A 14945-nucleotide genomic window follows, 5' to 3' on the forward strand; every position below is an offset into this window, starting at 1 on the left:
CTGACAGAAGTTTATATTGACTGATCTGGTTACGCATCGCTTTAGTCACTGGCCTAAATGATTCGAAGGTTAAAAGACCATCACTGATCATTACCATATGAGGATAGGCCTCATTTTGTTAAAAAACAACAAAAAAGCTCTTTGTTGACCTTTAATTTTTACTTTCCTCTAGTCAAAAAGAAAAACTGGCCTACACACATATCATTACATGAATAAAGGATGAACTTTTGTTTTTCTTTCAAATAGGTTTTACCCGGGCCAAAGTCAGACATTTTTGACATGCATATGTCACTTAAGAGCACTTGAGATGTTGATTTTGGACCATGTATTTTTGTTCAGAGCTAAACATGTCTGGCTATAGTGACAGTTCATGAATGTTGAAGTATTTGGTTGTTATTGTGACCCACTCCATAAGTTGCTCAATTGTTTTTGTTTTCCATCTTCTGACATATCTGCTCTAATTACCAGGTTTAATTTCTCTTTCTGGGCTTTTTTATTTATTTAACGTTTTTAAAATCTGTTTTTTTATTTTTTATACCCCAAATCAACACTTGTCCTTCTCTTGGACCTCAAATCACCCCGAATACTTTCCCATTGGCATCTCTAAAAACACAGGAAATGAGATTTCATGGAGCTTGAAATGCACAGAAGTTTGGAAGCATAAGAGAGGGAGCGATCTGATCTGAGACAGTTGTGTCACAGTTCAGCCTGGGAGGCAAACTTAGTTAACTTTATGAGGTGTATCCAATGTTCTCACTGGACCAGCCAGAGCACTGTTGCACCACACCATGATGTAATCGCCTGTTAGAAACATTACAGTTTACCAAAGCCATGCAAACAATGTTTCTTCATGCTAAACGATATGATTTCTGGCAAAATAGCCATGATACTTAAAGGTGCTGTATGTCATTTTTTGTCATTATATTTACAGTCCTAATACGTGTTCCTCCAAAAAGCAATGATACAGCTAGTTATTCTACTTTGAAATGAGTTACGTGTGGGAATGTCTGTTTTTGTTTTGTTCTGTGTGATTCCGCCCACTGCCAATTTACCCAATGGTATTTCGACACCACAGGTTGCCATTTGCCAGAAAACACAGTGTTTTGCAGCCATGGAAGCCAGCAAACAAAGTAGATCAGAGACAGCAGATTCTACCCGACCTAGAAAGCCTCGGCAATAAAAATAATGCAAACGTATACATTAGCCGATCCGCTTACAGTGTAAGATTCTTCGATTTCCATTGTCAATTGTGCGCTTTCCCGTGACTTGTTCTCAATCTGGCAACCCGCGTAAACGTGTAGTCCGAGATTTTTTTTAATTTTTTTATGTGGACTGCAGTACCCATTTTAACCACTACCTGTCCATATTACATACCACACCTTTAAAGAAGATTTTATGTCAAATAATATAAAAAAAAAAACGATTTTAAGATTTAGAAACAGATTTTTATTCTGAAGAACTGGCCCAAGTCAAAACTCAAAAGAGCCACCCCCGTGTTTCAGATTTTACTTTTATTTTTTCCCCGTTTTATTTATTGTTTAGAAAAATATATTACCTCTCACCGCCTCTCTACATGCCGAAGGATAGTTCATCCAAATATGAAAATTCTGTCATCATTTACAGAATACATTTTTGGGTGAAATATCCCATTAGTAGGTATCATTTAAACAGTGCAAGAGGTGTTACGAGCTCTCACAAGTCCTCAACTCAAGAATGAGCAGTAGTAATATGATGATTTTCTCATGATATTTCTAGCAGATTCTTTCAACAGAGCATCTGTCTCCCTGTTCTTTGTGTATTCAGCCTCATTGAACAGATTTTAAAGGGTGTGTGTGTGTGTGTGTGTGTGTGTGTGTGGCGTGGGGGGGGATCCTGGGGTTGTATCAAAGTATCCAAACACTTCCCTCCTTTTGCATAAGAATGTGAGCCTGGTGCCTCTGATTTCTCTGAAGATGCCCGTGGCACTGACATCTCTAATCCCTGAAATATTGTCCGGCCCGCCTGAATGGCAGTGCATCAGAGCGCAAGTGTAATTATTCTCTAATACGTCTGAGGCCATTGCGTGTTCTCACACATTTACTGAGAGGATTGAGAACAGCCTCTCTGTGGAGATGAATGGTGCTACACAAGAACAACCTGCTGCGCTCACATGCTACACACATTGCCTTTGTAAACTTTGTAAACCTGCATCTTTGAGCACTTTTAGATTGCAGTTCTTATAAAGAAAGCATGTTTTAAATGGTTTTCTTATTATGCAGACCTGCATGCATGTGTGGTGTGAGCTTTCTGTTTCTTTGCACTTATAACCTTACTTGATTTAATGCAGATTTCGCTTTCAGCATGACGTTTTGACACAGATATATTTTTATGTCAGTTTACACAGCAAAAGCGGCATACAATCTGCTTCTGACGTGGCATATATGGTTGTCTTTTCAACTTGGGTGCTTTAATGTCCCAGGGATTTATTTTTATCAGATTTATTTATTATTATTTTTTAGTTTTGAAGAACACATTTAAAATGATGGCAAAAATGATGAATGTCCCAGCAATTTTGACCCTGATAATTGTTTTCTTAAAAAAAAGAAAACAAGTTAGTGAATGTGATGAAAACGACAAACGATTAAGGTCACTTGTGAGCAGAACATTTTTTTCCAACTGGATTGTAAATTTGTTAAATTGTGCAACATATATTATTTGATTTCATTTCAAATAAACAATGATATACCCTGCAAAAAATCTTTGCCAGTTTATAATTGTTTTAAAAAGTTAAAATGTCATTTTGCACCACCATTATCTCCATCACAAAATTGTATTTAAAAAAAATAATAAATTAATACTTGTATTCAGCAAGGATGCATTAAATTGATCAAAAGTAACAGTAAAGACATTTATAATGTTACAAAATATTCAAATTTCAAATAAATTGTTCTTTCTATTCATTATAGAATCCTGGTTAAAAAAAGAAAAAGCACATTCACAGTTTCAACAATATCGATAACAATAACCTTTATTTTAGTATTGATGAGTATAAGAGACTTACTTCAAAAACATTATAAAATTGTACTAATAAAAACGAACCTCAAATTTTGACCGGAAGTGTAAGTTGTGATGGCATTTAGTGAAATGGCATTATGATGGGAATTTCCATTAATTGACAGAAAAAGGAAATTTTCCATTGATACATACAGTACAGTGATACATGTAGTGATACATATATATACACTTTTGGACATTGTTGGCAGGTAAATTAAATAGCTAGTGAGAGTATTTATTTTTCTAAATGTTCAGAGGTCTAAAAATGCAATAGTTATAGAAATACCCATATATACAATGAAAAGGTTTATTGGGTTTAATACTACACATGAAAGCATTTATTTAGAAATCACAAATGCAGGAAGTTGGGATAGTTCACCCAAAAATGAAAATACCGTCATCATTTACTCACCCTCATGTTGTTCCGAACCTGTAAAGGAAGGAAAGGAACAAAGGAAGATATTTTGAAGAATGTTTATAACCGAACATTTGATCCATGAGAACGTTATAAGCCATTGACTTCCATAATATGGGAAAACAAATACTATGGAAGTCAATGGTGCCCCACAACTGATCACAAAGGATCAACAAAATAATGAATGATATTGATATTTAAATTCGGCATAACATAATATAATTATTCACAAAGCAAAGCTGATCTGTTTTTGTCCAGCGGCTTCTCGCTCTAATAGTAGCGAGATTGTGTTGCGATCTTAAGTAAACAGCAGCATTGGAGGGGTTTTTAGAGCAGTTGGCCAGCCAACCCTTTTTCTTGAAGCACTCTCCTTTTTCCCTGGCCTCTGAACCCAATAATAAACCCAACACAGCCACAAAGAACCTCAGTTCATTAGACTGACATAGAGCCCTGAGGAGTCTTCAGCTGACTCCGGCCATTCTTCCACACAGAGACTCTCCCTCAAGTGGAAACTAATGACAGTGAGCCGGTCCCGATTAGACAAAGAAGACGGCTTTAAATTGGCTTCTCTCTCCCATTATAGAGCACGCCATCATTGTGTCTAATGGGATCCCTCCACTGACACCAGGAGTGTGAGTAGAGGATTTCCAACATGCAAGTCAATTGTGGCCCTCATCAGACTGAGGTTGTTGATTGGAATTGTTCAGGGGTTAATCTGGAGGAGAAGAGCATGATGGGAAAGTGAAGTTTCTAATTAAGGCCAGTCATTACCTCTATGCACACATTCTCAGGCTTTAGTGCTGCACAAGTGTGCTAACATGGAGTTGAAGTTGGGTTTTATTCAGCACAGACACTGCAAACCTTCTTCTTGCCTCTTCTTCTAATTGAAAATTCCAAGATGCTGAGAGTAGGACAGTTGCTTCTTATATCTGTATATCTGCATTTACATGCAACAATATGCTGATAATTTCTGATCCTTCTAAAAAAATCTGATAACTTGAGAAAACCTTGTTTACATGATCATTTGAAATAATCTTTTTTGGTGCCCAAATGTACAGTAGGCAGGATAAAGGTGTTTACATGTGCAAAAATAGCGCCCTCACCCAATAAGCTGTTGCGTTTTAAGCAAAATTGCCTGAACATATACACACACGCACATTTTTTCCTTCTTTGATTTATAATAATACAATTAAAAAAAATAATAATACAATTTGACTTTCTTCTCTAATTCCTTTGAAATTGTATTACCTGTTAAGTTAAGGCTGGAATACATCTGCCCACATATGTGAGTCGATGATAGTAGCCAAAAGTCAGAGCCAGTCTGCAGATTTTGGACAGTCCGGACACTTTTAAAAATAAAGCTTCTATATTGGCATCAATGGTTCCATGAAGAACCTTTAACATCCATGAGACCTTTCCATTGCACGCATGCACAGTTATTCATAGTGTAAAAAAGATTCTTCAGATTTTCTAAATGTTCTTTTAAGAACTGTTTACTGGAAGGTTATTTAGGGAACCAAAAACTGTTCTTCTATAGCATCACTGCGAAAACTCCCTTTTGGAACCTTTATTTGTAAGTTTAGGGGGTTGAGGGTGGTGGCCAGGGTGTTGCTATGCAGTTGTTAAGGTGTTCTAAGAGTTTTTACGTCCTTATGATATTCTTGTTTCTAAATCTAGCTCAGGCACTTCCATCAGTGTAAAGGCCCGTTCACATCAAGAATGATAACTATAAAGATAACTATATTAGTGCCTGTCCACACGAGCGGACAATAATGTTCTGTTGTTTTTAAGTGTGCATGCTCTGCAGTGCACTTATGAATTTAATTTAAATGGAGTTAAAAATTAATGCAGTTTTAAGCACGCGCTGTATATTTATGAATTATAACTATACTGTAAGTGGCCTGTAATGTCTAAGAAGAGCATTTAACAGAACTGTTAAATGTATTTCCCTTCATTTCTTAGCCATATTATTTCACCGTTAGTTAGTTTTTTCCAAACCTTTAGTGATAGAATGCAGATGACCCAGAACTGTAATAGGAGTTGAGGATGGACATTTAAAGAATGCATCTTACTTTCTACATTTCCTCTCGTCCTCTGTGTATGTTTATGGTCATCTCTGAACACTCTGGTGCTGTTGTTCGCCATTTCAGTTCGGTTCATCTTTATTCGTTTCCCGAAGGCAATTTCGTTGCAGCATACAAACATACACATAAAACAATGTCATACACACATACAAGAAATAATAATAAAAAAATATATATATATGTATATATTTTTTGTTGAAATTTTTTCTTCGGAATGGTACGAAAGATTTTGGCACTTGCCGCGTGAATGCACACACACACACACACACACACATAAAAAATCTTGGACATGATTCAAAAAGATTAAATGGTCCTGCAAAAAGTCACGCTTGTATTGTTCGCAGTCTAAAATGACCATTTTGAAATGAATGGGAGACAAATTGAATCTATTGGAAACATTTGGTACTGCGCCCAAACAAAGTCTTACTGAAAGCTCATTTTCTGAGATATCAACCTCAAATGTGAAACACTGCTTGTTTAGATTTATGGCTTTGATTTTCTCACAGTTTTAGAGTAACATGTAATTTGGAAAATACATATTTCATATAAAAATAGAAAATGGTATTTTTGTGCAATTTTCAAGTTCACTTTTTTGAAACTTTTTTTGAAACTTTTTTTCACCTCAGCAATCATCTGCCAAGTGTCGTTTTTAAAAAGAGACCAAACTTTAGTCTGTGCTCCAAAGCATTCAAGATTTATGAGCGTTTAAGTTGGAAATTCAATTTTCAAGTCCATGCTCAAAAAGTGAATAAATGGATTATAACTACTGCATAAATATAATTAAGTATCCCCAAAAAATCCCATAAAAATAAATAAAATATAAAATAATTAAATAGATAAAATATTATCGAACTAAAATATAGTACACTCATTTAATTGAAAAGAAATGTGGTCCTTTTTGACACGCGAACAGTACCAGAGGGTTACACATTTTGTTCTCAAACTGTCAAAGGTCTTCGTACTGTACATGATGATTTTAAAAACTTTGGTCTCAGAACATCCTTTTGAATGAAACATGCCTTTAAAGAAATAACTAATCACAGTTTGTGTGCATGTCACTTTACTTTCATAAGTCAGATAGGCTCAATCCTCAAAGCACAGAAGAACAAGGGGTCTCTGGGACATCTCTGGCTGTATCGTGCAGGTTGGGGGATTGGATTAGGGAGAGAGTGGCTGGGAGGCGGGCCGTCAGGGGTAAGTCTATTCAGCAGCGTCTGAGGACCGCTATTGTGGACTTGAGAGTGAGTGTCAATAAGGGGGCAATCAAGCATGGGGGCAAGGGTTATTTTAGAGGAGCCATCCCTATTCTGCTCTACCTGTGACAGGCCCTCATGTGCCTTCCTGAACCCTTGTGGTGTCGCTGAGGACAAAGAGAGAGAATAACAATCCTGCTATGTGCCGCTTATCTCAAAGGAAGTCCGTGGAGAATGTGACCTCCCTCACATTTACACAATACATATATATGCTCATTACTAACCAGAGCCTAAATTCATTAAAAAAATAAGCTGATTGTGTGTAGCACAACACTTCCTCATTGTGATTTAAGTTCATTTTGAACATGGTAAACTGAACAAAAAAAGTTGAATGGTTTCTATATAGAACCCTGGAGTTCTTGACTCAGTTTTAAAGAACCATTTATCCCCAAAAGGTTCTTTATAAGCAGAAATGTCTTAAATTATTGTATAATACTTTCACGTTTAACAGGTTATTAATTTTTTTTGTGAAAAAATATGTTTATGAGCTGTTTAATTCATAAAATAAATTAAAACAAATAAATTAAAACACAATCCATGATGGGAACCTCTATATAGAACCTTTTCTTCTAAGAGTGCATCTAGGGGTGCATGTGACTTTTTAGCATTTATATTGGTACCGGCCTTATAAGACTAATATATAATATAATAGAAATAATATATTAAAATAAGAAAATTATATAAAATAATAGTATAATAGACTAATATATTTAAGCCAATAAATTATAGCCAGATGATCATGGGCCCCACATTATTTTAGTTCACCTATTGTTAAATACAAATGAAGTTAAATGTTTACTGTATTTAACAACGTCACATAGGCATCTTGTTTTGTGTAATCACTCTCACGAAATGTAGATTGATATGATATCGAATATTAGTATATATTGGCTATCCCTTTAAAAATATAAATAATTATTAGTTACAATATTGGCCAAATTGTTTATATAGTTTGCATCTCTAGTGTTCTCCTCTTGTGTTGCTCATCAAGGCTGCATTCTTCTGTTACACAGTTTTCACATGTATTGCTTGTGAATTTGGGGTATACTGTAATGTCTGAATGTAATATTGAATGTAGTAATATTTTTTAATTAATATGAGCTCTCAAACAGAACCGTGCATCTATTTCTTGAGTATTATTCTGTCTACATGCATACATGTGTGCAAACATTGGGCGTTCCTTGAAATTCTGATATTACGATTATCCAGTGTTGACAGAGAAAGTTTAATACACCTGTGCATATGGCTTGATTCCTCTCAGTTGTGTGTGTTGCATCTGGTGTTGAGATTGAACCGGTTTAACTGTGTCAAAGCAAGCGAATCATTACACACCACCAGCTACACACACACACACACACACACGCACACAAGCATTTCTCTTTGCCCCATTACTCACAAGCCAGCGTGACCAATCCTGCTTTGTCACCAGTGGTCAGGTCATTCAGTGCCGGGCTGTATTTCTCTCTCCCTCTCTTTCTCTTTTTTTCCACACACTCGCTCGCTCAGCTGTCGCATGAGAGGAACGTAAAGGAGGGAAAGACCTAGCTTCTCTCCCTTTGAGTCGGGTCAGCCAAAAGAGTCAGCGAGACAAGAGCGAAAGAAAGAAATGTGCGATTTAAAAGAGATTTAGATTTTAAAAGAAACTGTTGAAAAGTGCGTGTGTGTGTGTGTGAGAGAGAGAGAGAGAGGGGAGGGAGCTGAATTATCATTTATATCGTCTCAAGAAGCAGATAGTTATAATCTTATCAAATATTTATAATCTCAAATTCATGGTTTGTGATCTGAAGGGTCTCACAGTTCTGGTTCATCGGAAAAAAACTTTACTTATTGATATGCATTTATATATGCATTATGTGCAGTTTTACTTTAAAAACAAAACAAAATTCTGATATGGAGAAAGAATAAAGTAGACTGTAAAATGTGAGAAAGTGCCAAAACTTATTTTCCCTTAAAGAGATTATCCTGAACCTTAAGCAAATATACTTTTTTATAAACTTATAATGATTCAGATATTATTTATTTTGAATAAAACCAGTTCATTTAGGTATCCCATTTTTTGATTGCCATCTTCATAGTGTATCATCTTTATTTATGTATAATTTAATTTTATATGTATTCATATATTTACTAAATTGGTATACTTTATTGAACTGAATGAATGATTTTATTTATTCCTTGCATAACTGAGACTGTACTTTTTTTTTTCTTTTTTTTTTTGTCAGGTAAACTAAAGATGTTTTTATGTAAAAGATACATGAGCTGGTTTTATTCCTGTCAAAAACATGGTCACCGTGATTTTGCCAAGTAAGATATGTTCCTGGATTAACATGTTTTGTTTATTTTGGACAACATTCCTGTCCGAATATGTTGTCCTTCCCATTCCCATAACTTATCCCTAAAATCAGAGGGAAATGATAGGTGAATAACACTGAAGCTGTAACTAAGACTAAACTGTAAACTTGTCCCTTAAATCTGATTGGTCGCTTAGAATGTTGTTCCAGAATCAACAAATATGTTCTTGGTGAAATCACGTTCACCCAAAAATAAAGCAGAATTCAATCAGAATCCATATTGTTTAACCAAAAAAATAATTGTGAAAGCCCAGATTGGGTAGAAAATGTGTAGGCAACTCTCAGTGTGCACTTTTTACAGTGCCGTCCCCTTAGTCTCCTCTCCATATGTCGCGTTCCCTGTTCTTGGGACGAATGGACATCTTGCCACCAGGCTGGTTCTTAATTCTCCATGTCAAATACAATGGCAGCAATTATATGCTAATCAGCGCTGGCCTGCCGTAGCCCTCTGGCTGCAGTGAGCCTCTCTGTGTGTCTGAGCTGGTACCCGTGAGCGTGTTTAGTCACGGCCTATTACTGCACCATTACCACGGTCACGCTTTAAATCAGGCTTTCTCCACGCAGACACCAGCGCTTTCAGCCTCTGTGTTAAAAATCATATTAATGATAATGATATGTAGTAATGATAGGTAATAGTCATTATTAGGACGATAGTGAATGTAATTGTATGTAATGAATATGATTTTTTTACAAAAGTGGTTATTTGGCTTTCACATCCTATATATATATTATTTTATGTATCAGTACCTAAACTGATAGCATAAAGTCACATTAAGTTTGTGTTTTTAAGTTTGCAAAGTTGAGTGGGTACAGTTGCTTAGAAGTACATTAATGCAACTTTTATGTTTAAGAAAGACTATTTTCACTTCTAAAATATTCTATTTTATGTTTTTTGACAATGCTTTCTCTATTATTTTCATGGCTTTTAAGCTAAAGGTTAAACACCCTTGAGAAAAATGAGTTAAGTGAGCTTTTGGATGCATGTTTTTTATTCTATAGTAAAATGGATTTTATTATCACATTGTCAGTTTTGCATTCTTTAGTTTCAAATGTCAAGTCGACTATTAACAGTAACACTTTACAATAATGTCTTATTGTAATGCAATAAGAGCTAACAATTAGTACATATATTTTACAGCATTTATTAACCTTTGTTGTTGTTAGTTTTTAAAAATGTTCTTCAGTTTAGTTCACAATGCATTGACTAATGTTAACAGATGCAATTTTGATCTTAAAAATGTATTAGTAAATGTTGAGATTAACATTAGCTAAGATTAATAAATGCCATAGAAGAATTGTTCATTTATAGTTCATGTTAACTAATGTAGTTAACCAGTGAAACCTTATTGTAAAGTGTCACTCTCTCAGCATAGCCATTTCTTTAATTTAGAAGAAATCTTCACTCTAAAAAATGCTGGGTTGTTTTAACCCAATTTTGGGTCAAATATGGACAAACCCAAACGTTGGATCAAAAATGCTATTTAAAAATGTAACCCAATGGCTGGGTTTGTCCATATTTGACCCAAAATTGGGTTAAAACAACCCAGCATTTTTTAGAGTGTTATATCATTTGAACAGAATTCAGTTTATGGTATCAAAAAATGGATGTTGATTTGTGAAATAAGATGTCAGTGGAAATATCCTGTATATGCTATAATCCAGCAAATGAGTGGATGTTATATTGCCTTTGAGGTCACATTATGTGGTTATGTGCATCCAGGATAATGAAACGGATCCTGTCTGGAAAGTGTCCTCCTTTTAAAGGGTTTACTGAAACCTATATGTTTTATAGTCTTTCTAATTCTGATGGTAATAAGGAGAGTAAATTGCTGTTCTCACAAAATGCGAAAGTTTGTGGATTAGCATGTGTGCTGCATGCTGGCATCTCCTTCAGTCGCCCGCTTTTAGCCCGGCACACACACCCACAAACGCTTCAGTCGCACAAAGCAGAGGCCGCTCTGAATGGCCACTTTGACAAATGAATTGTTTTAAAATGAAGCTCCCTGTCTGTCTGTTGACTGCACCTACGCCCCGATCTCCCCAGCACCCCCTGCAAAAAAACTTTAACACACCCCCAGTGGCCGCACCTCCCACCCCCTAAAAGCAAAGGCCCCTTTTGTTAACCTAATGTGCATTTACCAGTTGCTTTAGCTGGAGACATCTGCTGTGTGCAACCAGTCAATATTGTGAGGCCAGTTCAAAGCAGCCAGTTCATTATTCCTGTCAGCTTAACAGGCAAAAGGTGGCAGACTGCGGGAGTGCTGGAGCACAATGCCAGGCACAATGAAGGGCTCATTACGGCATGATTTATCAGGACAAGATGCCCGTTTTCACCTCGGGTCGGCACCGGTCTTTAGGTCTGCCCCTTTTCCTCACAGTGAGATCTTCAGAGAGAGATGATATTGTAAAAGGTCACACTGAAGTGGAAAGCACAGTGGCTATGGTGAAGTGTGTCCGCCGAGGGTGGCAGCTCAGTTGGAGGCATTGTCGGTCTTCAGGGGGTTTGTGCCTATGATCTTAAAAGACTTTTTATGACATCTTTATACATGTTTAAGTCTGCTTTATAAGCATTAGCTGTAAATGTTTGTCTCAAGAACATGGACTGGTTGTGAAGTAGCAGACTAACTTGGCTGTAAATGCTTTAATAACAGGTAACTTAAATCATGTGGTAACATTTAAATGAACTGGTTGATGTAGTCAGAAACAGTGTTGGGGTAACTCATTACAAGTCATTTATACGTAATCAGATGACTTTTTCAAGTAACTATAAAGTAGTGCATTACTTAAAATTTACAACAAAATATCTGAGTTACTTTTCAAATAAGCAACGCAAGTTACTTTGTTTTCCCGTAGGCGTTGTGTGTAAAAATGATGCATAGACTAAATGTGAGCATTTACTCATCTTACTTGAGATTCAATATTCCTCAAAATGAATAAAATCAGTGAAATGCAGAATCAGAATATTATGCAAACCTCCGCTAGCTAAATATGTTGTATACAACCATTAAATCTAATTTAATCTCACTTTATTGAACAATATACTTGCTTCTGACCTTCGATGATTCAGTTAAACCATAAGCCCAAAATGTAACTTGTCTTGCTATAAAACGCAAAAGTAACGTAACGCATTACTTTTCAAAAAAAAAAGTAACTAAGTAACGCAATTAGTAACTTTTTAAGGGAGTAACGCAATATTGTAATGCATTACTTTTTAAAGTAACTTTCCCCAACACTGGTCAGAAATGTAATTTAATGTGACCGAATCAACATTTTAAATGCTCAGATTGGCTTCTTAGGGTAGTTTGGTTTTCACTTTTGGCAGAGTTTGTAATCATTTCTGTCGGAGTGTTTGGCATGGTAATGATTGACAATGTTGATATATTTGGTCTTGCTGAATAGATTTGCTACGCTGCTGTTGGTTAAATACGGGACTTGCTACTCCTAATACATAAACGACACGCTGCTGTGAGCAAGTAAGACATGCTGCTGCTGTACAATATAGCATGAATTACCCGTAGCAGATCTATAAAGGTGGAGCTGGGGAAGGTGGAGGGTTTCTAGAAACTGACCAGTATTTGAAGGTTGACCAGCGAGCTCATTGGCCACTGATATATGCAATACCAATCAGCTGTGCCAAGTCTGTGCCAGATTTCATGACAGAACTTTGTATTTGTCTGTTTCGCCAGGTTTCTGGCACATTTTAAAGAAGGCTAGTGTGCAGTTAAAAATTCAAGTCCAACTGTGAACAGTGAACAAATAGGGAAGACTACACCCTTAAAAATAAAGGTTTTCTCAGTGATACTGGGAACCATTTTTGGTTCCCTAAATATTCTTTCAGTGAACTCTCTTTTAAAGATTTTGTTGTTGTTGTTGTTGCTTAATGTGAAGAACATTTTCAAAATCTAAAAAAACACTTTTTTCCACTATAGAGAACTTTTGGTGCAATGTAAATATTCTATGGATTTTAAAGGTTATTTCGTGGAACTATCAATGCCAATAAAGAACCTTTATTTTTAGGAGTGTAGAGTTAGTTGTCACACTTTTACTCCAGTTCTCTTTATAGACATATACCTTAAAGTTTTGGCTTTTTTTGTTTAGTTTAAAGGAACTTTTTGGGACTTTAGCTTATTCACCGTATCCCCCAGAGTTAGATAAGCCCATTCATACCCTTTTTATCTCCGTGCGTGCCGGAACTCAGTCTGACGCAAACCCACCGCTAGCCTAGCTTAGCACAAAGACTGGAGGTAAGCGGCTCCAGCTAGCATACTGCTCCCAATAAGTGACAAAATAACGCCAACATTTTCCTATTTGCGTGTTGTGATTTGTGACACAGTGTGTACAAATAACAAGGTCACATGAGACACAGCCATCTTCTAACCGTATACATACTGGGAACTATATTCTCAGAAGGCGAAGCACTGCTACTTCTGCGGAGTGATTTGCTCGCAGCGCCTGAGAAGCCCCGTGGTGAGGAGCAGAGTTCTCTCAGTGTTGCGCTAATCAATCGCCCAAGTAGGAGTGCTTTGTCGGCGTGTTCCTTTAATTCTTTGATAACAAAAAGTTTACTTTTGTATATGCCTGTTGTGTATATAATGTTTGTTATCTATTGTGTGTGTGTGTGTGTGTGTGTGCGTGCGTGCGTGCGTGCGTGGTCCGGGTAAACAAAATGTCATCAGAAAAATGGCAACATCCGAAATCCTTGTCCTTGTGGGGACTTTTTTATTGTTGGTCCTCACGAGTAAAACAGCTTATAAATCATTCTAAGTGATGTTTTTTTTTAAATGTAAACATGCAGAAAGTTTTCTGTGATGGGTAGGTTTAGTGTTTTAGGGGATAGATTATACAGTTTGGGCAGTAAAAAAAAAATCATGTCTATAGAAAGTCCCCATAAAACATGAAAACCCAACGTTTGTGTGTGTGTGTGTGTGTGTGTGTCTGTGTGTGTCTGCATGGATTTATGTGTATGTGTGTGAATATATATATATATATATATCGTTTCTTATGTTATGTTTTTTCTTTATTTAGTACTGCCGTGAGCTATTCCACATTACATATATTTATATATATTCCATCACTGTTGATAAATTCAAATGGTAAATTCAATTATTATTTTGTCTTTTGGCAAGTATGTATCTTTAATGTGAAATAGCTTAGGGCAGTAATACATAAATAAAAAGTGCATTTTTTATTATTATAATATAATTATATGATTTTAAGGATTAAGATATCACTTAAAACAAGTCTTTGAATCACGCCAGATAGAGGGCAAAGTCAACTTCTACGAGTTTACCATCTCTTTGACTCTCTTACACATTATTTTTAATTCCATACACTGGGCTGAACCAGAGAAATTGGTATTTAAAGAAATGATCCACCTCTGCCCTCTATGAAAGCCAATATAGGTCTCATAATGCTCAGAGGAGATGATGTGAGGTGATCAGTATGGCTCATTCATGCATATGCAGTGAGATCATAGTGTCTCTGCTCCCTTCAGCACACTGCACACATAGAGAGCCTAATTGCTATTTAATATATGGAGGAGATTAAATAGGGAAGAAGAGAGAAGATTCAGTCTCGACTCATGTGGCGTTTTGTTAAGACGCCACGGCCACTCCTCTCTCTGAATCCATTTGCCTAAATCACAGCGTCTCCAGAGGCCCGCTGGATAATGTACCAGCCAAGCCTGGTAAACTGTTTTGTTAACAATGCATTATGAAGGCAAGAAAGGGAGGACTAAAAGAAAGGAGAGAGGCAAAAAAAGAGGTGGACACTTCTGAATGCCAAACAGTTGGGTGGGTGTGATGGGCCT

General features: G+C 36.3%; 2 protein-coding genes across 2 annotated transcripts in view; one reads left to right on the plus strand and one right to left on the minus strand.

Annotated features, from left to right (window-relative positions):
- csrp3 (cysteine and glycine-rich protein 3 (cardiac LIM protein)) overlaps positions 1 to 14945 on the minus strand; it is a 347838-nt gene that overhangs the window by 233153 nt on the left and 99740 nt on the right. The window lies entirely within an intron of this gene.
- Positions 1 to 14945, plus strand: part of htatip2 (HIV-1 Tat interactive protein 2) — a 40178-nt gene that overhangs the window by 9478 nt on the left and 15755 nt on the right. The gene's annotated exons all lie outside the window — the stretch shown is intronic.

Source organism: Phoxinus phoxinus, assembly GCF_949152265.1.
Source record: "Phoxinus phoxinus genome assembly, chromosome: 2".
Lineage (NCBI taxonomy): Eukaryota > Metazoa > Chordata > Actinopteri > Cypriniformes > Leuciscidae > Phoxinus > Phoxinus phoxinus.